Source organism: Lepisosteus oculatus, unplaced genomic scaffold, assembly GCF_040954835.1.
Source record: "Lepisosteus oculatus isolate fLepOcu1 unplaced genomic scaffold, fLepOcu1.hap2 HAP2_SCAFFOLD_78, whole genome shotgun sequence".
Classification (NCBI taxonomy): Eukaryota; Metazoa; Chordata; class Actinopteri; order Semionotiformes; family Lepisosteidae; genus Lepisosteus; species Lepisosteus oculatus.
The window spans coordinates 166,330-190,703 of record NW_027168341.1 but is presented as its reverse complement, the minus strand read 5'-3'; the positions used below and the strand labels follow the sequence as shown (position 1 = coordinate 190,703).

At 44.2% G+C, this 24,374-nt stretch overlaps 1 long non-coding RNA gene and 3 other non-coding genes across 4 annotated transcripts; 1 reads left to right on the top strand and 3 right to left on the bottom strand.

Moving 5' to 3' along the window:
* Positions 1-392: 392 nt before the first annotated feature.
* On the bottom strand, positions 393-556 carry LOC138235195 (U1 spliceosomal RNA). The gene has a single exon (XR_011188078.1). It is a non-coding gene; the product is annotated as a U1 spliceosomal RNA (small nuclear RNA).
* Positions 557-2,363: 1,807 nt separating this feature from the next.
* On the top strand, positions 2,364-2,482 carry LOC138235178 (5S ribosomal RNA). The gene has a single exon (XR_011188062.1). It is a non-coding gene; the product is annotated as a 5S ribosomal RNA (ribosomal RNA).
* Positions 2,483-14,831: 12,349 nt separating this feature from the next.
* Positions 14,832-14,973, bottom strand: LOC138235147 (U4 spliceosomal RNA). The gene has a single exon (XR_011188032.1). It is a non-coding gene; the product is annotated as a U4 spliceosomal RNA (small nuclear RNA).
* Positions 14,974-16,586: 1,613 nt separating this feature from the next.
* Positions 16,587-18,878, bottom strand: LOC107078219 (uncharacterized). The gene is made up of 7 exons (XR_011188017.1): positions 18,780-18,878; positions 18,601-18,672; positions 18,397-18,465; positions 18,057-18,229; positions 17,597-17,661; positions 17,234-17,343; positions 16,587-17,023 (listed from the first exon to the last, which is right to left on the bottom strand). It is a non-coding gene; the product is annotated as an uncharacterized lncRNA (long non-coding RNA).
* Positions 18,879-24,374: the final 5,496 nt, after the last annotated feature.

The window sequence follows — 24,374 nt, the reverse complement described above, 5'->3', positions numbered from 1 at the left end:
GTTACCGATTTCATTCATTGAGCACGGATACAATAGAGGTACAGCCATTCACTGTTTGACATGTCTGCACTGGTACAGAACCGAGCAATCAGAAAATGGGTGAAACTGTCTTTAGACTCAGCATACAGTACCGAGGCCCCCCATGACCAAATAAAGGCTAACCTCGATAATCAGCCTAAAGAACGCAGACTACAGCAAAACGACTGACTTTGAAAAGGGAATGAACGTCCGGAAGGAGTAGTGGAACTAGCTTGAGATGCTTCTCCGGACCCCTAACTAAAAGCCAGCGAGAACCAGCAGCGGCGTCCACTCCTGTCGAACCGGGATCCTTCCGCAGCCACGCAGCTCGTGGTGTCCTAACCCTCCCGTATCTGATTTTGGACCAAGCACATCAGGGGAGAGCGCGAACGCAGTCCCCCACTACCAGAAATTATGCAGTCGAGATTCCCACATTTGGGGAATTCGCAGGGGTCAGCACAGCCGGAGTGCAATGGCCAAGCCTCGCCCTGGGTGAACCTCCTTCTTGATCAAAGTATCTCCCCTGCCAGGTAAGTATGAGTTAAACAGGCCCCTGCAAGCGGCCCGCACCCACAGCACAAATCGCGCAGCCTAGGCCACCTCCTCGCCCCGCACGCCACCGCCTCCTGCTGGGCCCACTCTTTCACACACTCACACGCCACACTAACACTCAAAAGTGTGGGCAAAACGAGAAAACGAGCGCGCCGTTTCCTACACATCTGCAGTCGCCGTTGCGCATTCGCAGCATGTCCCGGGATGCAATTCGGCCTCATTTGCATAACTCCAGACCGGCAGATCGCCACGCAAGCTCGCGACGTGCGCCTGCCACACACCGAACAAACCTTTTCAGCAATTTCCAAAAAACGGGCCTGCTCGCCTGCCCACAAGGCTCCGTCTCTTACCTGCTCTCCAGAGCCTGCTGCCTTCTGTGCTTTTCTCTCGGCACCGCTGCAGCGCACACAACTCCTGCAGCGGGAGGGGGGGAGAAAGTTCCCGCGCTCCGCCGCAGGGAAGGCTCGCTCCGTGCGCACAAGTCCTTTCGATGCCAGTCCAACAAGTGCTCCGCATTAGCTGCGTCGGGGCTCCGGCGTGTCGCACCTCACCTCACCTCGCACTGCCCCCTCCTTGAATGTCTGCCGCTGGGCATGCCCCGCTCTCCTCCGCCTTATCTTATCGCGTGTGAGCACCGACAATGGCCACAATGCCGGGGAATGGCACCTGTAAAGTGTTAATTGGGGCACAGGAACAGCCCGTCTCGTCTCGGGGGGGCCGGCTTCAGAGACAATACAGCAAACACAGCGGGGCGGGGGAAGAAGACGACACCACACATGCGGGTACATTCAGCTCCGGCGGGAACGAGACATTTGTCGGTCTTTTCAAGTGCCGAGAGCCGAGCAATCCTTCACTTGTATCGTTTCTCCCCGGTGACTAGATCTGGCCCTGCGACTCTCGACTGGGCTCACCCCCGGGGCAGCCCAGCAGGTGTGAGCCTGGCCGGCACCCGGATGGGAGATTCCACCCCGGAAAAGCTCCGGTTGCTGCTGCTCCTGCAAGAGGTGTGACTGGGACCAGTAGGGAGCGCTCACCCTGCGGGCTGTGTGGCTCTCTTACGCCCCAGCCTCCTGATGGCGACACTCTGCTGCACAAACAGGCGCCGTCCTTCGGGGGAGGCGTCAAACCGAGGTCCCGACCCTCCTTGGCCATTAGGAAACCCCAGGGCGTCTCTCAAAAAGAGACGCCGGGGGTGTCCCTCTGGTGTTAGTGCTCCCCTTTACCCATCAGTCGGGGTCTCCTCCTAATCCCCGTCTCACCTGTAACAATCAATGACGAGGCCCCCCTGTCCGTGAGATTTAGTACTCGCGCAAGAGACCGGGGGCAGAGCGCGAACGCGGTCCCCCGCCCCCCACAAAGTGCGCGCTCCGGGTTCCCTCTCGGGGCCCTGCAACACAGCGGAAGGGCAGCGAGAAGGAGCCTCTTGCTCTGACGCCGCAAGGCCACAAGAGGGCGGAGGCGCCGCGCGCCCGGCCGACGTGTTGGACCGGTGCGCTTTACGTGCTGAAATAAACACGCGAAAGCCCCGAAATGTTTCCAGAGTGCTGTGCACTGGAGGTTTTTGTCTGGTGAAGACTTGCCTGGTGCTCCTCCGTGCAGATTGTTTGTCCTCCTCCAGTGCGGGATGTGCCAACACAAGGGAGCGCATTCGCCAACATCCAGGCATGCAATGCGATTTGGAAAGCAGCTCCTTTCCAAAGAGTGGCACACGAACGATCCTTCAGTCCCGCTCGGGGGGCACGGAACCCCCGCCACACACAGCTTCAAGTAGCGAGTCAGGCGCCGGGGCTTTCGCTTACGGCCACACCACCCTGAACACGCCCGATCTCGTCTGATCTCGGAAGCTAAGCAGCGTCGGGCCTGGTTAGTACTTGGATGGAAGACTGCCTGGGAATACCAGGTGCTGTAAGCTTTTGCTCTCCCGGCCAGCAGGGGTCGCCGTTGGTGCCGTAGGCTTTGGGAGGAAAACCTGCAGGATGGAAAGGTGATCTATAGCCTCATCTCTAGAGATGTTTTGTTGCTGTGGCATGTGTGTGACCCATATTCAAAAAAAAAAACCCGTCTGTAAAACGAATATCGAAGCTGCCTCTAAATCTGCAAATGAAGATGAGTCGATAAACCACTCATTTTTCGTATAACTAGACATATATTCATTTGTTACCGATTTCATTCATTGAGCACGGATACAATAGAGGTACAGCCATTCACTGTTTGACATGTCTGCACTGGTACAGAACCGAGCAATCAGAAAACGGGTGAAACTGTCTTTAGACTCAGCATACAGTAACCACTCGGCCACCTCGTCCAGGAAACTGGGCTGTCCTGACATGGGTTGGCGCACTCCAGTTGATCTTTTTCTTTTTTTTCCCTCATACTCGAGGGTCATTTTCCTGTTCCACATGCGATTTCAACATTTTCCTTGGGAGATGTCAAGCCAGCAAGCCACTGCTGTGGTTCAGTGGCCAGTGTGGAGTTCAGTGGCCCTGTTGTACACAGAAAGCACATTGAGCTCCTTGGACATGAAAAGTTCCAGATAAAAGCCATTTGTCATCCTTTCTCTTGGTGTCGATGTTGCTATTGTATGTAAAGGTGGCAACTTGCTCAGCGAGCAGGCGGAGCACACACCGAATGCAGATGTGTCTGAGTGGTGTGTCCAAGTGGCTGCAAAAGGACAGCACTCCTGGGGCGCCGTGGCTTAGTTGGTTAAAGCGCCTGTCTAGTAAACAGAAAATCCTGGGTCTGAATCCCAGCTGTAGTGGCGAGGCTTAATAATAATGCAGAATTAAGTGTTTCTGAGCTTCCCAAATGAGGCCCCATTTCTCTGTTCATCTCTGTGGTGCAGCCACAGAGAAACCATTCATGCAAGATGTTTTCTTTTGATAAGGACAGCTCCCAAAGGGGGATGCACTTAGCTAAGCCTGGCTATCATGATCAATGGTCATCCATTGGCGCCTATCTGTCTAGGGAGTGCCAGTTGGACATCTGGACTGCATTACTAAGTGTCAGGACTAAGTGACTCATATCTCACCCTGATCAACCAATCAGGGACTGGTAGGGCCGAGTAACCCACGTGGGACTCTGATGCCCATGGAACTTTCAGCCAATCAATGAGCTGAAGTTCCTCCAGGTAAAAACAGGCAGCACAGAGAACCTGAGAGATTCAGATTCAGATTCAGATTCAAGAGGATTCTGTGGACTGTTCTAAAGGGAATTCAAAGGAGAATTCCAGGGCAGGACGGCCCAGGAGCAGAAGGCTCCCAAGGGCAGGACATCCTCGCAGCGCGCCTCCTGACCATCCTGAGACTCAGCCCGGACAACCACGGAACGGCCAGTGTGTCCGAGTGCCAGAACTTTCCTTTGTTCTAAGAGTCTAGAGTGGAGGTTGCCAGAGAGTAACCAGCAGCAGGCCTCGTGAACAGGTCGGAACTGTGGACAGCTGAATCACTATTCAGAACTAGCTCTTCATTAGGAACGAACCGGTCCTCTTCCTGACTTGCTGGGACCCACAGTCATCTTTTCTCCTGTGCACAAACTTTGCTAGTTAAAGCCAACACTAACTAGCCGGTCAGTGAGCATCAGCAGCGCACCGTCGCAAGCCGCACAGCACAGCCTGGCACCGAGCCAGAGAGCGCGGATTGGACAGCAACAGCCTGCAACTGTTTCTTTGTGCCCGCAGGAGATCTGAATCCCCAAAGATTGGATGAGTATTCAACTTCAATGCATTACAGCTCAAGAATTCAATTGTTATCCCAACCAGTTGATATCAATTTAATTCCTAAGAGTTATGTACTTGTTTCGAGTATCTAATGTAGAAGTTATAACCAAGTTCATTTATGAAACGGTCTTAATGAATGATATACTGAACGTATGTCCTCTTGATATATGTAACACTTCGTAACTGACTGAATATATATCTTTTGTATTCTGATAACCCTCTCGATAAGATCTGTTAGGTTTATATGCATATTCTATGTATTAATAAATGTATCCTCGTGTATTAGTACCTGTGTGTGCGCGTTGTTTGAGTTATGTCGCATGGTTGGATTCTAAAGCCATCAAAAGAATCAACTTTGTGATTTATTGCTACAATTAATAATTGTCTCAGTAAATGCCCAAACCCTACAGAACTGGTGCCTTCAGAGAGCCACTATGATTACATATTTGGCGTCCCTGAACCGGTTTTCCCTACACAGCGGTGCCTTTTTTTGTTCTGTGTTCTCGAACAGAACTGGTCATTATGGACAACCGCATACGTCTAGACTTGATTAAATGCAAGTATTCATTTCCTGTCTTGAACGACTTGTTTTTCTTAAAATGGATGCAACTTGCAAAACATGAAATACAAACCTCGCTAATCAGCGCTCGCGGCTGGCAAAAAAAAAATAAGTCAGCAATGTTTTTTTCTTTAACCTTAAGCCTGCTAATGGAGAAGAACCTAGTCGCCACATCACATACATCCGTTTCAACGATAAGAAGGTAACAACTATCCTCACTCCAGAGTAAATCTCACGTTGAGGGCATATTTTTTTCCACTTTACCATGAGTCGGGCTCAGCTGCACAGAGGCGAGAGCAGAGCAATGAGGTCAGGGGGACAGGGGAGTCACACGCTGGCGGTTTGAACACGCGGAAGATCACTGAGGGATCCACAGTATGTGGACCCTCCGTGCGCCATCATTCCACACTCCAGACTCTGAATCCTGCCATCCGAGTTAAGATCTCGGCGGAACCTGAGGCGCAGTTCTTTCTTAAAACGTAATCTGGTGAGCATTTCTAGAATCGTAATTGTATAGATGCAGCCTTTAATATGTTGCTAGGTTAAAATTTATGACTTCTTGAACTTCAGTAGGCAACTGCCCTCTTGATTTCGGATTTAATTTCTTTATTACAGGGGCGCTTTTATGATGACAGAGTCAAGTTCAGGTACTTTGCTTGATGGAGGAAGCTCATTTCGGACTCTGTGATCTTCTCACCTGGAAAGGTCTGCTGTACTACTACAAGAGAGAAGTAGAGTCTGGAGGAAGGGACAATTTTATGATGCTTTGGAAGGTAATGTTTTTTTTTTCTTTGAAATCGAAATGAATCAGAATATCAGTGCAAAAGACAAACTCTTGGTTTGGTTTAAAGAGATATGGTTTTAAAACAGACAAAATGTAGAAAACAGGTGTTTCTCACTTTTGGAAAAGAATGGACCGGGGGTAATATTTTACTAGTTGCAGTGCTAAGCTCACTGGGTTACAGCCCTGCAGTGTCACACGAGGGCCAGTGGTGCAATGGATAATGTGTCTGACTATGGATTAGGAGTTTGGAGGTTCGACTCCTGTCTGGCGCTGGTTGTTTTTAAACACATCAGCCTACTCCCTAAGTAGTCTGTGCTACTTACTGCATTGTAATCGTACCCAGTAAGAGATTTCCTTCATGTAAATGAACTGCACCTGACAGCTTTAGAAAAACACCTGGGCTCAGTACGGTGCTGAGAGCTCAAGTTGTGTAGAATGTAATAATTTAAGTAGAATAGATTCTAATAATATAATGATCCAGTGTGTTGCACTACTTCACTGCTTCACTGCTCTATGCCGTCTGGAAATAAATCCTCAGACAACTTACTGCCCTGGGCATGTACCAATAAATTACAGGAGCACATCTATATATCACTGCGTTGAAGCAGGAGACACAATCACTGCAAATACATCCTAAATACAGTGTTCCAGCACCTTTGACCTCATCCAGAACGTATCATTTCTTGAAAGGGATTGCTGTCCGAATGCACATCTGAATCCCAAACAGAATCTCTAGTAAAATACGATCATTTGTGAAACAGGTAAATGTCTCAGGGGCCCATTCCTCATTCTCAAGACACATGTATGCAGTACGTACATCACGCATTGAGCAATAGGGATTAAAGACACCACAGGTAAGGTTAGAAGACATTCTGACTATATTCTAAAATATTGGACTCATATTCTTATGATGGCAGACATGATGCTGTGTTTAAAACCGGGGTTAATGGTGTAGAGAAAACCGGTTCAGGGACGCCAAATATGTAATCATAGTGGCTCTCTGAAGGCACCAGTTCTGTAGGGTTTGGGCATTTACTGAGACAATTATTAATTGTAGCAGTAAATCACAAAGTTGATTCTTTTGATGGCTTTAGAATCCAACCATGCGATATAACTCAAACAACGCGCACACACAGGTACTAATACACGAGGATACATTTATTAATACATAGAATATGCATTAATACCTAACAGATCTTATCGAGAGGGTTATCAGAATACAAAAGGTATATATTCAATCAGTTACAAAGAGTTACACATATCAAGAGGACATACGTTCAGTATATCATTCATTAAGACCGTTTCGTAAAGTGAACTTGGTTACAACTTCTACATTAGATACTCAAACAAGTACATAACTCTTAGGAATTAAATTGATATCAACTGGTTGGGATAACAATTGAATTCTCGAGCTGTAATGCATTGAAGTTGAATACTCATCCAATCTCTGGGGATTCAGATCTCCTGCGGGCACAAAGAAACAGTTGCAGGCTGTTGCTGTCCAATCCGCGCTCTCTGGCTCCGTGCCAGGCTGTGCTGTGTGGCTTGCGACGGTGCGCTGCTGATGCTCACTGTTGGCATTAACTAGCAAAGTTTGTGCACAGGAGAAAAGATGACTGTGGGTCCCAGCAAGTCAGGAAGAGGACTGGTTCGTTCCTGATGAAGAGCTAGTTCTGAATAGTGATTCAGCTGTCCACAGTTCCGACCTGTTCACGAGGCCTGCTGCTGGTTACTCTCTGGCAACCTCCACTCTAGACTCTTAGAACAAAGGAAAGTTCTGGCACTCGGACACACTGGCCGTTCCGTGGTTGTCCGGGCTGAGTCTCAGGATGGTCAGGAGGCGCGCTGCGAGAATGTCCTGCCCTTGGGAGCCTTCTGCTCCTGGGCCGTCCTGCCCTGGAATTCTCCTTTGAATTCCCTTTAGAATCTTGTCTGAATCTTGTTGAATCTGAATCTGAATCTGAATCTCTATCTGAATCTCTCAGGCTCTCTGTGTTGCCTGTTTTTACCTGGAGGAACTTCAGCTCATTGATTGGCTGAAAGTTCCATGGGCATCAGAGTCCCACGTGGGTTACTCGGCCCTACCAGTCCCTGATTGGTAGATCAAGGTGAGATATGAGTCACTTACTCCTGACACTTAGTAATGCAGTCCAGATGTCCAACTCGCACTCCCTAAACAGATAGGCGCCAATGGGTGACCATTGATCATGATAGCCAGGCTTAGCTAAGTGCATCCCCCTTTGGGAGCTGTCCTTGGACCTTAAATCACCTTGCATGAATGGTTTCTCTGTGGCTGTACCACAGAGATGAACAGAGAAATGAGGCCTAATTTGGGAAAGCTCAGAAACACTTAATTCTGTCTTATTATTAAGCCTCGCCGCTACATATCCCCCCTTTTTGAAGGTCACGAGGTCCTGAGGCGTTGTTGCCTTCAAAACAAAACAGAGTTAAGTGATGTCCCTTGCCATTAGAACATTAATCTTAAATGTCTACATTACTCCTCGAGAATTCATACCGGAACCAGCATTGGATACAAACAGGATGAATAACATCTGGAGTATGTATAAACATGGTAGGAGACATTATCTAAGTCTAGGAATTACACATCAGGAAGTTCACTGTCAATATCTGATACCTCTGTGGTAGATATTTGGGGAGAAGTCACTTCCTTTCTTTTGACATGCTACCTTTGACTCATTCATGCTACCCAGAGTACATCTTGATGTGAGAGTACATCATTCAGAGTACACTGTCAGTCATGATCCAGCTACCTGGCAGTAGTGTTACAATAACAACAGTTCCTGTTCCCAGCCCCCCCGATAAACCACAACACCTGTGTTGGGTATCTGCTAGGGTGGTTTGGAGGTTTGTTCCATTAAAGCAAACTAACTACCTGTACCTCTTCAGGGCTTACTGTTTCTTGGATTTCTATCCAATTGAATAGTGTGGCACCTGAAGGCATCTTAGACCTCAAGTTTGGTCTTATTGTCTGGTTCCAGACCGTACAATGTTAAGTTACCATGCTGTACTATGGCCTCCTCGGGAACTTGCAGGGAAACTGTTTGATTAGGTAGCTGCATTGCGGTAGCTGTATCTTGCCCGTCACAAGTCATAGTGTCAGTTAAATGTGGTGTGCTGACCAGCCATTTACTTCCCACCTGCTCTTCATGGGGTTCATTAACCTCCCTCTGCTCGTTAGTAGCTTTACACCCTTCATTGGTGAATCGTTTAGACACAGCCAATGGATAGCTTTGGCAGCCATACCCATCTCAAGACTTGGAACCGAATTCAATCTTGGATTGCCTTCTGGGTGAGCTATGAGCGATGGGGTTAATGTCACATACTCCTCTACTGAGAAGAGTGGAATCAAGTGGGTTGGGATTTGTGCCGTGGTTAGACTGGCTACAGTGGCACTAAACTCCCTTAACAGGTCTTGTGTCAACATTCTGGCCTGTTGCACACAAGCATAAACCCACTGTATAACACCAACAATCATGTCCACTGTTTGGGGAATAAGGTTTAACCCTGTTGCATAGGAAGTTGCCTGTAGGGTTTTCCCTAAGCTTTCCAACTTTTGCTGCTGTTGATACAGTCTGTCACTACCCTCTGGCATCTCTGACACCTGCCTTCTTGGGGCAGTCAGGGTGAGAGTGCCAGTAGCACACAAACCTACCAGAAAAAGCAAACGTGCAACAGTGGCGGCAGCAATCAGTCCTCCCAAAAGTCTTTTCGGGTGGCTGATCCCAGTCATCTCCTTCTGAGTGACTGTTGCCTTTCTAAGCTGGCGCGGCGTGTACATGGTGTCTTTCTCAGTATGCCCTGTGGCATCTTGGGCACCAACATCCTGGAAATCTGGGGAGATCTGACGCAGCGGTTGATGCTGCTCCTCCGTTTCCAGGGCATCTGCTTTTTCGATTTGTTCATGCCTGTGCTCTAGGAACCCTGCAGGGGGCGGTGCAGCGGTGGAGCATGCCTGACCCTCGGCTGAGTGGTCATCTGGAGCACCTGAGTGATCTGGGAATGTTATCCTATTCTCACTGTTCAGTTCCACCCTGCACACTTCCTGATTGAGGAATCCCTCTATCGGCATGTTTACAATCGTTCGCTGGGGGTAGGTGTAGGACACCTGCTCGCTCCCCCCTTCCCTCGCTAGGGGTTCAGGGAGCTGCCCCAACACTGGGATAGCTAGTTCACTGTCTTTGAACTTACTATCACTCACCAGGCCCATGTCAGTGCAGGCTGGGGTTCTGACACCCCTCTTTGCGATGTCCTGCACTGGCAGGCGGGTGGCTTGACCATCCAGCTCCAGTCTGGGTGAACCACTGTTGGTCAGACTCAGACTGACAGACTGAGCTGGTGGCTGTAAGAAAACCGGCTCGGCTTTCATTCCCTGTCCCTTCTGGGGGACTGGGTGTGTTGGCAACCCTGCCGTTGAGGCAGGAACAATCAGGTCAGTCTCACTCACTACCTGGTAGTTGTGAGAAATAATGTTACCTGACTGCAGGTTCCCTGGGTCAAAGCAGAGGGAATCGGCATCTGGGAACAGGTGTGTCCACAGCGCAGTAGTCTCAGCGTCCAGCTGGACCTCCTGTCTAACCTGTGAATGTTGCACCAGGGGCACCTGGCGGTGGCCCCTTGACAGCTGCTCGGGCAGATCCTCACTAATAGAGGACCTCTCAGGGCTAAGGGTGAGGGCTACATCACCAACCTGCTCTCCTGCCATCTGGATCCCTTCCACCACTGCAGGGTGGTGGTCCTGACCCCTCTTAGGTGCCAGGGTGCACAGGGAAAGCTCCTTTTCATCGCCAGGTGGGGAGATCTGCTCCTCTTTAGGGACGTAAAAGGTGTGTGCTTTACCTGGTGGATCAGGCGGCTGCTTGGAGCACCGCTCCTGTGGCATGGAGGCTGTTGTGACCTCAGCCGGGACACGACTTCCCTGTATATCTGGGGAACAAGGAAATATTTTTATTTCTTGTCCAGAGGGAACAGAAGGAATCTCCGCATGGGCTTCTGTGTTCGGTGGGCACTGTGTGAGCACAGTCTGCCTCTTGGCCCCCCTTTCCTTCTGTACAGAAGGCTTAGGAGCCTTGACCTGTTTCCACACCTTGCCTTTCTGGTGATCCACCAAAGGTTCCTCTCTGAGTCGCATGCCCTTTTCTTTTTCTACCCGTTTGAGCTTGCCGTGTGACATCAAACACCTTTCAACCTCAGTGTCAATCAGTGTCTCACTGGGTAAGACATCTCCCATGGCAGCCTTGAGGTAAAAGCTTCTTGCTTTTCCTCTGCGTTTTACTGCCTGCTCTGTGACTTCAGGGGTGGAGTCAGCACTCACTTGGGAGTGGCTGACCTTATCCAGGCAGGAACCATTCCGCTCAATCAGATAGACTGAGGGAGGGAGAGGGGGCGGGTCTCCGCCTCCTCCAGTGGAGAGTATCAGCTCATTCACGCTTCCGGCATCCTTCGGGAGCGGTTGTCCCTGTCCTAATAAAGCTTGTTCAAGCCTGGCCAGGCGGGCGGCTACTGAATCCTTTTGTTCAGCTTTATCTAGCCCTTTCCCTCCCCTGGTGTTCTCATGGCACTTAGGACGCTGGGTGCGGTCCAGTGTGCCTGCTTTGGAACGGGGCTTAGCCAGCTCAGGAGCCTGTGCTCCTTCGAGCAGGGGGGAATTAACCCTGCTGGCTCTGACGGCGAACGCAGTCGCTTTAACAGCTTTTTGCTCAGAGCGACTTTGGACATCATACTCCCAGGCTTTCTGCACGAATCTCTTGATATCAGTCATTTTCATGGTCTGTGCATCTGTATGCATTAAGATCATCTTTCTGACTGACGGGTGGAGATTCGCAATGAATAAACCCTTGAAATGTGTGTTCTCTTCGCAACCCTCATCATTTCGCCCTCCAAAATAAGTTCGTCTAAGTCTCTCGTAATATTCGCGAGGGGACTCTGCTCTCTCGTGCTTAATGTTAAGAGCGGCGGCTATCGCAGCAGTCGGGTCAATAAACGCACTGTATTCTTCGATAAGTGCTTGACAAAGCTGCTCAAAGTCATTGCAGACTTCTTTCATCTGCCTAGCCATCCACTCATGTACAGCTCTGCTGGTAGTTTTTCTAACCAGAAACACTTTCTCCTGTTCTGTGGCGTTTGGCAGGTACTGCAGGTTATACCTGAGGTCCTGAATATAACTCTCGATATTATTCTCTGACACTGCGGGGTCAAATCTCTCTATGTCCTTCGCTAGCTCTCTCAGAGAATGGAGATTTATTCTTCTAGCTTCTCCGCTGACGGAGATATGGAAGAGATCGTGGTCAGACCTGTCGCTGCTAGAGAGAGTGCTTAATAGCGACTCGAATTCAGACCTTTTAGCAACCATCGTTAAACTTAAAGAGTATTACTTTTAAGTACGAAATCACAGTTTTACCACAGAAAACCACAAGATCAAGTATGCAATCAACCCGGTAGATCGCAAAAGATCACAAAACAATCAAACACTGCTTAAAGAGCAAGGGGAACTTTTTTTCCTTTCGGCTTTCAGCACACTGTATTGTCGTGTATGAAACCCGCGGCGTTTTATATTGAATTATTCCGCTTGGTTGACTCATTTCAGTCTTGCCACGCCCACCCAGGGACGCCAAATAAATGTAGAGAAAACCGGTTCAGGGACGCCAAATATGTAATCATAGTGGCTCTCTGAAGGCACCAGTTCTGTAGGGTTTGGGCATTTACTGAGACAATTATTAATTGTAGCAGTAAATCACAAAGTTGATTCTTTTGATGGCTTTAGAATCCAACCATGCGATATAACTCAAACAACGCGCACACACAGGTACTAATACACGAGGATACATTTATTAATACATAGAATATGCATTAATACCTAACAGATCTTATCGAGAGGGTTATCAGAATACAAAAGGTATATATTCAATCAGTTACAAAGAGTTACACATATCAAGAGGACATACGTTCAGTATATCATTCATTAAGACCGTTTCGTAAAGTGAACTTGGTTACAACTTCTACATTAGATACTCAAACAAGTACATAACTCTTAGGAATTAAATTGATATCAACTGGTTGGGATAACAATTGAATTCTCGAGCTGTAATGCATTGAAGTTGAATACTCATCCAATCTCTGGGGATTCAGATCTCCTGCGGGCACAAAGAAACAGTTGCAGGCTGTTGCTGTCCAATCCGCGCTCTCTGGCTCCGTGCCAGGCTGTGCTGTGTGGCTTGCGACGGTGCGCTGCTGATGCTCACTGTTGGCATTAACTAGCAAAGTTTGTGCACAGGAGAAAAGATGACTGTGGGTCCCAGCAAGTCAGGAAGAGGACTGGTTCGTTCCTGATGAAGAGCTAGTTCTGAATAGTGATTCAGCTGTCCACAGTTCCGACCTGTTCACGAGGCCTGCTGCTGGTTACTCTCTGGCAACCTCCACTCTAGACTCTTAGAACAAAGGAAAGTTCTGGCACTCGGACACACTGGCCGTTCCGTGGTTGTCCGGGCTGAGTCTCAGGATGGTCAGGAGGCGCGCTGCGAGAATGTCCTGCCCTTGGGAGCCTTCTGCTCCTGGGCCGTCCTGCCCTGGAATTCTCCTTTGAATTCCCTTTAGAATCTTGTCTGAATCTTGTTGAATCTGAATCTGAATCTGAATCTCTATCTGAATCTCTCAGGCTCTCTGTGTTGCCTGTTTTTACCTGGAGGAACTTCAGCTCATTGATTGGCTGAAAGTTCCATGGGCATCAGAGTCCCACGTGGGTTACTCGGCCCTACCAGTCCCTGATTGGTTGATCAAGGTGAGATATGAGTCACTTACTCCTGACACTTAGTAATGCAGTCCAGATGTCCAACTCGCACTCCCTAAACAGATAGGCGCCAATGGGTGACCATTGATCATGATAGCCAGGCTTAGCTAAGTGCATCCCCCTTTGGGAGCTGTCCTTGGACCTTAAATCACCTTGCATGAATGGTTTCTCTGTGGCTGTACCACAGAGATGAACAGAGAAATGAGGCCTAATTTGGGAAAGCTCAGAAACACTTAATTCTGTCTTATTATTAAGCCTCGCCGCTACAATGGACATTATATGACTGTCAATTCTGTTTTGTTTTGGAGACTCTTGGCTGCCTATGTGGTACAGTGCAGCGTGAAGAAAACATTTTCCAAAACTGTGTCAGCTCAAAAGTTGTAAGAAAATCTTTCCAGCTGCTTTAACTCTCTTCATTTTTGTCATTTAATTGTCTGTCGGCACTATGTAGCAGCGTTGCATGACAACCCATCTCACCACGGAAAGGAACCTAACAGCTTTTGTAAGAGAGGAGAAAAGGACCTGGCCCGTACAGGACTCGAACCCACAACCTTGGTGTTATTAGCTCTAACCAACTGAGCTAACCAGCCTCACGACAGCAATCCTCTCTGTGCTGCAAAAAATCGAACTCAGGGAATTTCTTTTGCCCTCCTTTGAATTGAAAGCCGTGTAATTCAGTGTACGGGCTTTCTCGTGCAGTTTTATAGTTCTTGTAACCCAAATCCTACACTGGCGTGAAGTGACCCCCCATTTCACAGCATTTTTCAGCTGATTTAAAATGTACCTAAAGGAGAAGCATTATTGAAGACCATCAATTACCAAGAGCTTTTGTCAAAGGTTTTGGTGGTCATTTTTAATGACCACAGAGCGCTGTGACCTCGGTTTTACATCTCATCCAAGAGACAGCGCCCTTTTACAACACAGCGTCTCCGTCACTATGCTGGGGCATTGGGACCCGCACAGACCTCAGGGTGAGCGCCCCCCCGCCGGCACCATTAACACCGCTTCCAGCTGGAAACTTTGTTTTTCCCTGTAGCTCACCCTCATCCGGGTACTGACCTGGCTCACACCTGCTTAGCTTCAGTGGGTTTTCAGTTGCGAGTTGCAAGGGGATGCAAGTGATGGAGCCGCTCGCTGCAAAAGCCACTGCTTTGGCTGGGAATCGAACCAGAGCCTCCCGCGTGAGAAGCGAGAATTCTACCACTGAACCAACAATGCTCAGTGGCCAGGTCTTCAAAAAAGACGTTTTTTTGGTGCTCTGTTAAAAAAGCGTCGACATTACCTCTTTCAAAAGGCTTCACTTTCCTAGTCACATTCCAAGGCTCATTGAACCCGGGCTGTTTCCTCCAGCGGTATAGTATTGCAGTTAGACAGCACGATGCCTGCAAGACTATGTCACGCACTGACGAGACTGTCAAAAATTGCTTTCGACGATTGTATTGCAAACCGGCGTAAGCGGGGTATTGGGAAAAGTTTTCAACTAGCAATAATTGCGCCTCGGCTAAACCTCACAGGCAACGATACTGCCACTGCGCAAAGCTGACGGTTGCCAGGCAACCGCGGGGATCCTATGGAAATCGTTATCGATCGTCTCATGGCATGTCGTTGCGGTAACGCTTCATATTTGTCGTCTTCTTCTTCTTCTAGCTTGAGGTTTTGAAGAATTTCATGACAGACAAGGGCTCCGTCGGGAACAAAGGGCGTTGTGAGAAAACCGTTGCTTATTTTCAGCAGCAGAAATACAACCCTTTAAATACAAGATGACAGAACAATGACGAAGGGCATGCCGGGAGGAACTCATGCACTACAGAGGAAAGGGGGCGGGCACGTACAGTTCACATTCAAGCCACAAGTACTCTTCTCGGATGTTGCATAAACAAATCCTAACGTCCTGAAAGCATTGCAGCATGTTTGTGTCCCACTTCCCGTGGCTGCAGGACGACTGACACGAACGGACAAACACAATTTGTGGCGTTTAGCGTGACATAGTCTTGCAGGCATCGTGCTGTCTCACTGCAATACTATACCGCTGGAGGAAACAGCCCGGGTTCGATGAGCCTTGGAATGTGACTAGGACAGTGAAGCCTTTTGAAAGAGGTAAAGCACTGCACAACGGAAGTGAGGGAGAATCTTACAGGGGATTCTGAGCGGTGTCTGCATACACGCAGCCCGATACGGGTGCTGAAAGCTTGAGCTACTCTCAATGTCATGCTGCCTTTCCTCGGAGTAAATCTGTTACATTGAAAGAATGCTTCTGGCAGGTTCAAAAAGGGACCCTTGTTAATTGGAGAAATCAATGATTTCGAATGAATTCTGTATGCGTTAAAAGACAGCTATACACAGAAAACATGCAGGACACTGCTCATGATGTTTCCCGAGCCGAAACACAGTGCGTTTTTCCAAGCCATTTGACAAAGCCCACCCACTGAAAACTGCAGCAGATCGTGTAAAGACGTTCAACTTTGTAACTACTGCACGCACAGGAAGCAGAATAAATTCCTCTTTTCAAACTGTCAAAGGTTTGCTTTGCGAACGCTGCAGGACATCGCACAATCTCTTTTGAACGGGGACAAACGATTTCTTATGGGGCGCAGTAAGACAAGTACAGACAATTAAAAAGCTCCACTCATGCCGACGATGCAGCATGAAGAAGCGCAACCTACCCAGTGGGCAAAAGACGTATAATATACGTCTATTAAACGCATAACTTAGACGTCTAAATGTGGTCTACAATTCGTCTAGAATGAAATTCTAATATACGTCTAAAGTTATACGTCAATTATACGTCTATGTTTAGACGTTCATTATACATAAATGGTTGGAGTTCTATTATACGGATACATTTAGAGGACTATTATACATATATGGTTGGAGTTCCGGATAACTTTAGAGGACTATTATACGTATATGTTTAGAGGTCTATTATACGGATAACTTTAGACGTCTATTATACGGATAACTTTAGACGTCTATTATACGTATATGGTTAGAGGTCTATTATACGGATAACTTTAGACGTCTATTATACGTATATGGTTAGACGTCTATTATACGGATAACTTTAGAGGTCTATTATACGTATATGGGTAGAGGTCTATTATACGGATAACTTTAGAGGTCTATTATACGTATATGGGTAGAGGTCTATTATACATCAAAGATGGGTTTTATAGGTGTAGAAACAAGTAAACCAAGCCAATGATTTGGTTTAGAAATTTATTCTGAAAATACACATTCACACCTGAAAAATTAAATTATACATTGTATGCAATCAATCAACAATCAACATATGGGCAATAATCATAAAAAAACACAACTAGTCTTAAACTTCAGCTACAAATTCTGGTAACATCAATATACAGTATAGTAATGACAAACACAAACTAATTACATTAACACACTATCTAACTCAAAACCACATTTTGATTCAAATATAAATTTTAAAATGTACAACTTTATTTATTTATCCAAATTCTTTTCAGTGTCCAGATCTCCTGGCCCCCTGCCTTGCATATGCATTCTTCAAGTAACGCATTGCGTGCTCCTTTATATCTTTTTCTTTCGATGTAGGGTGGGACTTCAGCACCGCAGCTAGGAGAAAATTATATAATATTACTACTCGAATAAATGATGGTTAATATCTTCTTGAGTATAATCTCAAAAATGAACCATTAAGGTTTACTAAGCTCAAAGCGGAAATAAACGGATAAAATGTGGCTTGCATCACAGCAATTGAGCAATAAAGTCTGTCCTAATTAAAGAGTACCCAAAGTTTGAAAGTACAACATAGAATAGGAGTACCTTTAATTACTCTATAAAGATTTGTGTCTCCCAGGCCTCTCTTTTGTTGTTTATCTTTTCGGTTTGTGCCAGCGAAGTTGAATTCTGTCATCAGTTCATTTGTCATAAGTCTGAAAACCAAATTTTCACTGAGTTTAGACATTTTTTCAAGTGAGTTTCCACTCAACATTTATTTACTCAAATATTTAGGATCAAATGTAGTACTGTAATCCTTATATTTTAAAAGACAATTTTGCAGTTTTACACCTTGCACATTCAGTGGTTAACACATAGGTATCTATAAGCTCAATTCTGTGGATATGTTAATTTGATCGAAGTAAAAATTTAATGTAAAAACATTTTAAAAAAATCAATAAGCAATACCTTGACAAGACTGTGAAAACACTCTCTCTGACATTACTGCCGCCTACTCTCTGAAGTTGGTTTATCTGGAAATAATATTATATTAGAAATAATATCAGAAGCTATTTTTACTACTAGATCTTCATTAATCAACTAATCAGACATACCCATTTACACATTCATGGAACAAACACATTTTCACGTATTAACTGCACTTTTTTGCAGTATTATCTCAGTCTAAAAATACAAAGTGACCATTTTTCAAAGTAAAAAAAAATTGTAGTAACTTTTTAGAACATGAAAACACGTTATTTTGCCATTAAAGGATAAGCAAGATTATACATTATAAACTAAAAATATGAACTTATGCCAGAGATGGATCATATTAATCAAATGTAGGCTATAAAATTATGACCCATCTGAAACCTTGAATATTGGTAGTGAATATTTTCTACACCACAGTGAGAATATAATATCATACCAGCAGGTTTTGATTGTCCATGCTGTCAAGTGCTTGCTCATATGCACAGAACTCTTCCATTGTGGTCAGCCTCCTGATGTGGAATTGGGAGTCCACCGGTTCCGTGGACCTACCCAAACGCCTCAATTCATCCCTCATCTCTATCAGGAGGCCCAATACCCGCTTCTGAAACTCTGAAATAATTTACATTTTATGTCAGCATTTAAAAGGAATTGGGTTAGGATTTTCTTACACTTTTGTCACATTAGCATTACTGTAGTGTTGCTAATGTGCTACATGCAATTTATAATCTTAAAAATAAAAAATTCCCACATCTGTAGTTCATTTTAACTGTACTTACTTCCTTCTGAAAGAGGATATTTCTCTCTTTTCTCTTCTGGTCTGGACATGGTCTTCTGCCTGGGAGACTCTGAAAAGAATTCAGTTATGGAAAACATTTACTTTATCACATAACTTAATATTTCAATTTAGTCATTTAGTTTGTCATAGAACTTCATCTCAATTTCATAGAATAATTAGATGTAGGCAAAAAATGTAGTAATACCTTCAGGAATGTTGAAGCCAGAACTCGGCACCGTTTTTTTCCTTGGGGAGGTTCTCACCTTTGATGGTTGGGCTTCAATAACATAAAAAATGGTGTTAACTTGTCTTTAAATATGATTGATGATGGTTATCTTCTGAGTACATTAAGAAAACATTTTAACTTTAATTCCAATAACCTACCTTTAAACGTACTTGAACAGCTGAGTGAGCTCTGGGAGACACTCTTCCTAGGAGAGAATCTCAGTTTGGGGGGTGGCACTGGCAGCTTCGGTGGCTTCTTCTTTTCTAAACAGAAAAAATATGGCAGTAAAATATTTCATATCAAATTTAATTATTTAATCAACTTTATCTGTAACTTTTTACAATGAATTTATTTCCTTTATTTTGTGAACTTTGAAGGGAGAGAAACTGACTTACTTGGAGTAGTAGCATCAGAATCAAAGTCTGTAATATAATAGAAAATGTTCATATTTCAATATAATACTGAAAATTAGTTTAACATAGAATAAGCTAACCAAAATGTTTAGCAATTTCCATTATCAACAAATCTGATAAGATTTTTAACATTTTCATACAGAACACCTTTCAAAATGACTTATTTTAAAGAGTTGTAAAAAAAATCAATAACAAGGTACAAGCTAAATGAGGCATCAGTTGATATTAAGAACTGTTTAAAAATATAGCTATTGAGATTGAGATTGTTACTTTTACATACCATCAACGTAATCGGAGAACACCCGCTTCTTACTTTTGCGTTTTGGATTGGGTGTCTCATCCTCGTCTTCAGCATCCGTAACAGAGGTGGTTAAATCAAAGTGATCACACTCTGATTTCTTGTCTACAAATAATTATATTTACATTACATATGATCAAATATGAAAAGGGTATTGTTGCACTAATACATGTACATAGACAGTTACTGTAAATATTCAATCGGAATTTATAATAATTAACAGGAATTTGCTCTTATTTTCAAAGAAAGCTATACCTGATGTATGTTTAACTTTAATGAGCTTGAAGGTAACCCAAGTATCTTTATTAGGGTTGGCCTTCTCTTTGTATAGTTTTGTGGCCTGCTTTGGATCATTCGGCCACCACACATACTCTCTTCGGGCATCCACCCAGTTTGAGGCCAAGACTCCCTCAACCTCCCCCTCCTGCTCTATCCAAACTGCACGTGTCCACATCACCTGAAACAGACATACACATTTTAATTTTGAGTCTTAATTCAGATTGTGGTGCTGATTACTAAACTTATGTTCGCTTATAATGATTATACTCAATAAAAACACATAATTCAATAATAAACATTCTGCTTTATTTATACATTTGTAGTTAGATGGTATTCACTACATGCAATTCCTCACAAACATTAAAATTTAAACTTCACCATGAGAAAAGAGCAGACTGAAGCATCCTGTGTGAATCAAAGTTGCAACTTCTTCATGGAAAAGGATTATGTTCTATGCCATGAAGAAGAGGGAAAAGGACATAACCAGCACCATATGGGAGACACACTACTTTTCTGTGCAACTCTTTTACAGAGAGGAATTTCTCCCTTGCATGCACCTCCAGACTATTAACATATACAATATTAAGCAGTTTTGACTCACATGGTTCAGTGAAGAAGTTACAAGTCTGAGTTTGTCGTACAACATCACATAGAAGACTTCTGTCTGCTCTTTTCTCCTTCACAAATGCAAAGTCCTCATTATCCAACAGGAAACAACAGTCTTTTTGTCTTGACGAAATATACATCCGTGAACCAGATGCTTCACAGTTGCTCTGAACTCTTTCCTTCTCCTTCATTCTCTTTACTACTTGAGCTATAGGGTTATGACTGTTCCGCACTAGTTTCTTCAAGGACTGTAAAAAGTTTTCAAATGGGAATGCAGATACATAATTTAAGGAACAATTAAATTGTACCACATCCTGATGTAGATGTCTCAAACTGTGCACATTATATACAACAAATGTTGGTCCATACAAATGCTGAGCATTGTCAACAAAGGTATCAAGCAGTTTTTGGGCATAGTTGAGATAGGCATTTCTCTTTCTTTCGTCCGAGTCCAACATAATGGAAAGAGCAACTGTTAGCATCAGAAAATGGGTGTATAGTTCCTTTGATACAACATTACGAAGCACAATGGGGCCTGTATACAAAAGGAACTGGAGGAACTCTGTAGCCTTCCATCTGTCAAGCTCTGAGAGGGATCTTGGCTGTCTAGCAAATTCCCCAGGCATCTTTCCGCTAAGAATTTCCAAATTATCAGAAATTTCTTTCCTCTGCCTGACAGACAGTCGACATTTAGGTGGTCCTTGCTTTAAGAAAATAAGAATTCTCTTGCCAACACCAAGACAAGCTAGATGCATGTAGTCAAGGGAGAATTGGCTTATGCACCCAATTCCAGCAGCAGCTAAGGGAGAAAGTCTTTGTTGGTGTTCCTTGTACTCAAAGTTCTTGAATTGTTCATCTGTACGATCATTACATGCCTCATCCCCTGTGAAAACAACTCTTCCCTCCCAGCTCCCTTTAATTTTACATCTTTCGCAGCCAAAGTACGAATTGTGTCCTTTGCAGCATTTCAGATATGAGCGTGCAGGGGCATCACATATAAAAGCCTTCACAGTAACATTAAATACTCTATCTTCAAAGTGAATGCCATTATTGGTGAGTAACTTTAACTCCTCTAAAAAGTCACTCACATAATCATCAACTGATTCAGGCTTGGACCCTCCACAAAATAATGCTACAATGAAAGGCTGGAATTGGTGAAAAGAGCACAAAATAGGCCAAAATTGCACAGATGTAGATTTGAAGAGAGGAACTCCATCAACATTGATACACAGGTCTACAGAATGCATGCCTTCTTGGAATGTTTTAGAAGAAGATATGTTTTTCAGGATTCCTTTCTTTAATCCAAAGTAAATGTACTGACCGCCGCATTTATCACTGATTTGCACTTTATTAGGTGTTTGAAGGAGAGTCCTGCAATCCTTTGGAAGCTTGTGCCCCTGACGTCTCAATATCTCCAATAAATCATTGAAACACTGTCTTTTACAACCATGCTTTGCAGACCAAGCTACAAGTTCGGTAGATAGATTTGGCCTTGCTGGGTCAGTCTGTGCCTCATCTACAAGGTCAGTAGATTCAGGACTGGGGTCAGTTACATCAGATTCATCAGAGTCAGAAATGTCAACCTCATTCAAGATTTCTTCTTCAGAAGTAATAACTTCTTCAGTGTACCCATAGTCATTTGAATCCTGGTGTGTAATGTCATCACTGACACAAGCACCCATATCACCAGAGGACTGTTCCACATTCTCGTCCGTGGTGTCATCTATGTGAAAACTGTCATCTTGATCATCACTGCTGGATTCTGCAAGAGCATTTAGCTCTGCACGTCGCTTCCTCCATCGGGATAAATAGTGCTTTGACATAAAGTCTGATTTGGTGTGCCCCCTGCGTGCTGATGTGCACCTACAGATAATTGTAACACATGCAAATAAACAGTAAATAAACAGTGACTGTTGTATGTAAGGTACTATAAGGACGATGTAATATAAAAGGAAATGGTATCAACTTTTCTTAAGAAAATAAAAATAGAAATTGTCATTCAAAGAAATCAACATATAATTACATTTTTTTTTCAGGCAGGTGGCAAGACCCCCTCGCGAAACTCCTGTATGCAAAGCTGTGTAAATAAATTACATACAGCACTGTTGCATGTTTTAGACCATACCGTATGCTCGGTAATTTCCCGCCATTCCTGTCATCAGTTTTATTTTTGGTATTTTAACAGAGATTTTCTACCGTTTACATTTATATAATCTAATTTGATTAAGAGAACAAAATGACTGCGATAAAAATGTTAACTTCAAAAGGGTGAGTAAGAAAGGTCACACTACGCAGGTATTTCCCTATATCATTGCCTAGTTAAATTTAGAACAATAACATTATTTCAGAAATCACACAGAAAGGAGTATAACACCGCGATTATTTTTTCCCATAAAAACATATCGTTATTCCTTAAAGTTGTCTTGCTGAGGCAATTCTAATTTCTAAGAATATCCATATATTTTTAGGAGAATCAGAGAAAATTATCATCACATACTTTACAAATTTATGGGGTACTATAACATTAAGGGTTGTTTAGCATTGACGTTGTTAAAGGTACATGTTACATACTTATTTTCAATGACCTGCTGAACATGTGCTGTTTTTTCTGATTCTCAAATTAGAGAAACGGCAAAACGATTTTGTGTAATCTTCCCCTTCACACTATTTTTATGTGCCATTTTTTGCTTATTAACATACTTTTTTAATCAAAATAATATTAAGTAAGATCTGTATGTATTCAGATAGTATTATTATTATTATTATTTATACTTACTCGTCAAAAGAGGATCACTGCGATATTCGCGGACTTCTTCTACGATTGAAAAACGTGGCCAAAATGGCGACCAACGAATACTAGCAATGCATTGTGGTATATAACCGGAAATTATGCTGGGTTAGATATTTTCTCAACGTATGCGTTTATTAATGTTGTCGATATTATGGTTGAAATTTAAAATTGATAATACATCGCGGCTATGTGCCCCCTGCTATGTGCTGATGTGCAATTTTAACGCATACAGTTAGTAAGGATCGGTCACTGTTATTATATACAGTATAATGACATTATGGAAAAGGATTGGGAACAGGCCTGGCGTCACGGGGGGAGGAGTGTCGTCCCTTCAGTTTTGGGCAAAAGGATTTACTTAACTTAATTTGCGCCATAAAAAAATAGTTGTACTTTGTCAATGGTCAGACAACACTAAATGACACGAACAGTCACTCAGTCTGTTTGATGGGCAGGAGGGCTATCCGTCCAGGAACTGCACATATCAGTGTCGTTATTGAGTGTCAACATTACGATCCTGTTTGCTCAGGTGGACCGATTCCTTGCAGTAGTTTATCATTATACTTAAAATCGTTATATAACTAGGACTAGTTATAGCAGTCTGTGCTTTCTGTTGGTTTTACAACATTTTTTTCTTAACGATTCAGAACGTCCATGTAGCTGCAAAAATGAACGCTGGTACTTTTCGCTCCAGGCAATACAAACCGTGAGAGTGACGAAAAATGTGAAACTGAACTTCATCACAAATACCAGATTGCTAGTCGTTATCTTCTATCATGAAGCACTAATCAATGGCATAGCTGCGAGATTTCATTTGGGTAGCTGCACCGTACAGCTCCGTTTCAACCGAAATATCACTCCCCCCTCAGAATTTCAGACGCCCCCCTACAGATTTTTCCCCGGGCACCGCGCACTGATGGGGGACGGGGTTTCCAGGAAATGGTATCAACTTTTGTCAAGAAAATAAAAATAGAAACTCTATAGGCACTCAAACATTTTACTGTTTTTTTTCAGGCAGGTGGCAAGACCCCCTTAGCAAAACCCTTGTATGCCAAGCTGTGGGCATTGATTCGTCGAATATACGTACATTTACGGCGAAATTACGTCTATACGTATATATGTGTCGCCTCGACGTATAATCAACGTCGAATTGCAACCGTAAAATCGACGACATGAATAAACGCATATATAACGTCGAAAACACATCTAACACAGTGCCTGAGGCTTTTTACTGTATGTATCGTGTGTGCCGCAACTAGGATTATACGGCACTCTGCACAGTGCACGAAGTAAATTATTTTCGCAGTAATTAATTTATTATATTTACTATATTTATTATACACATGTAAATTAATTACTGCGAAAATAA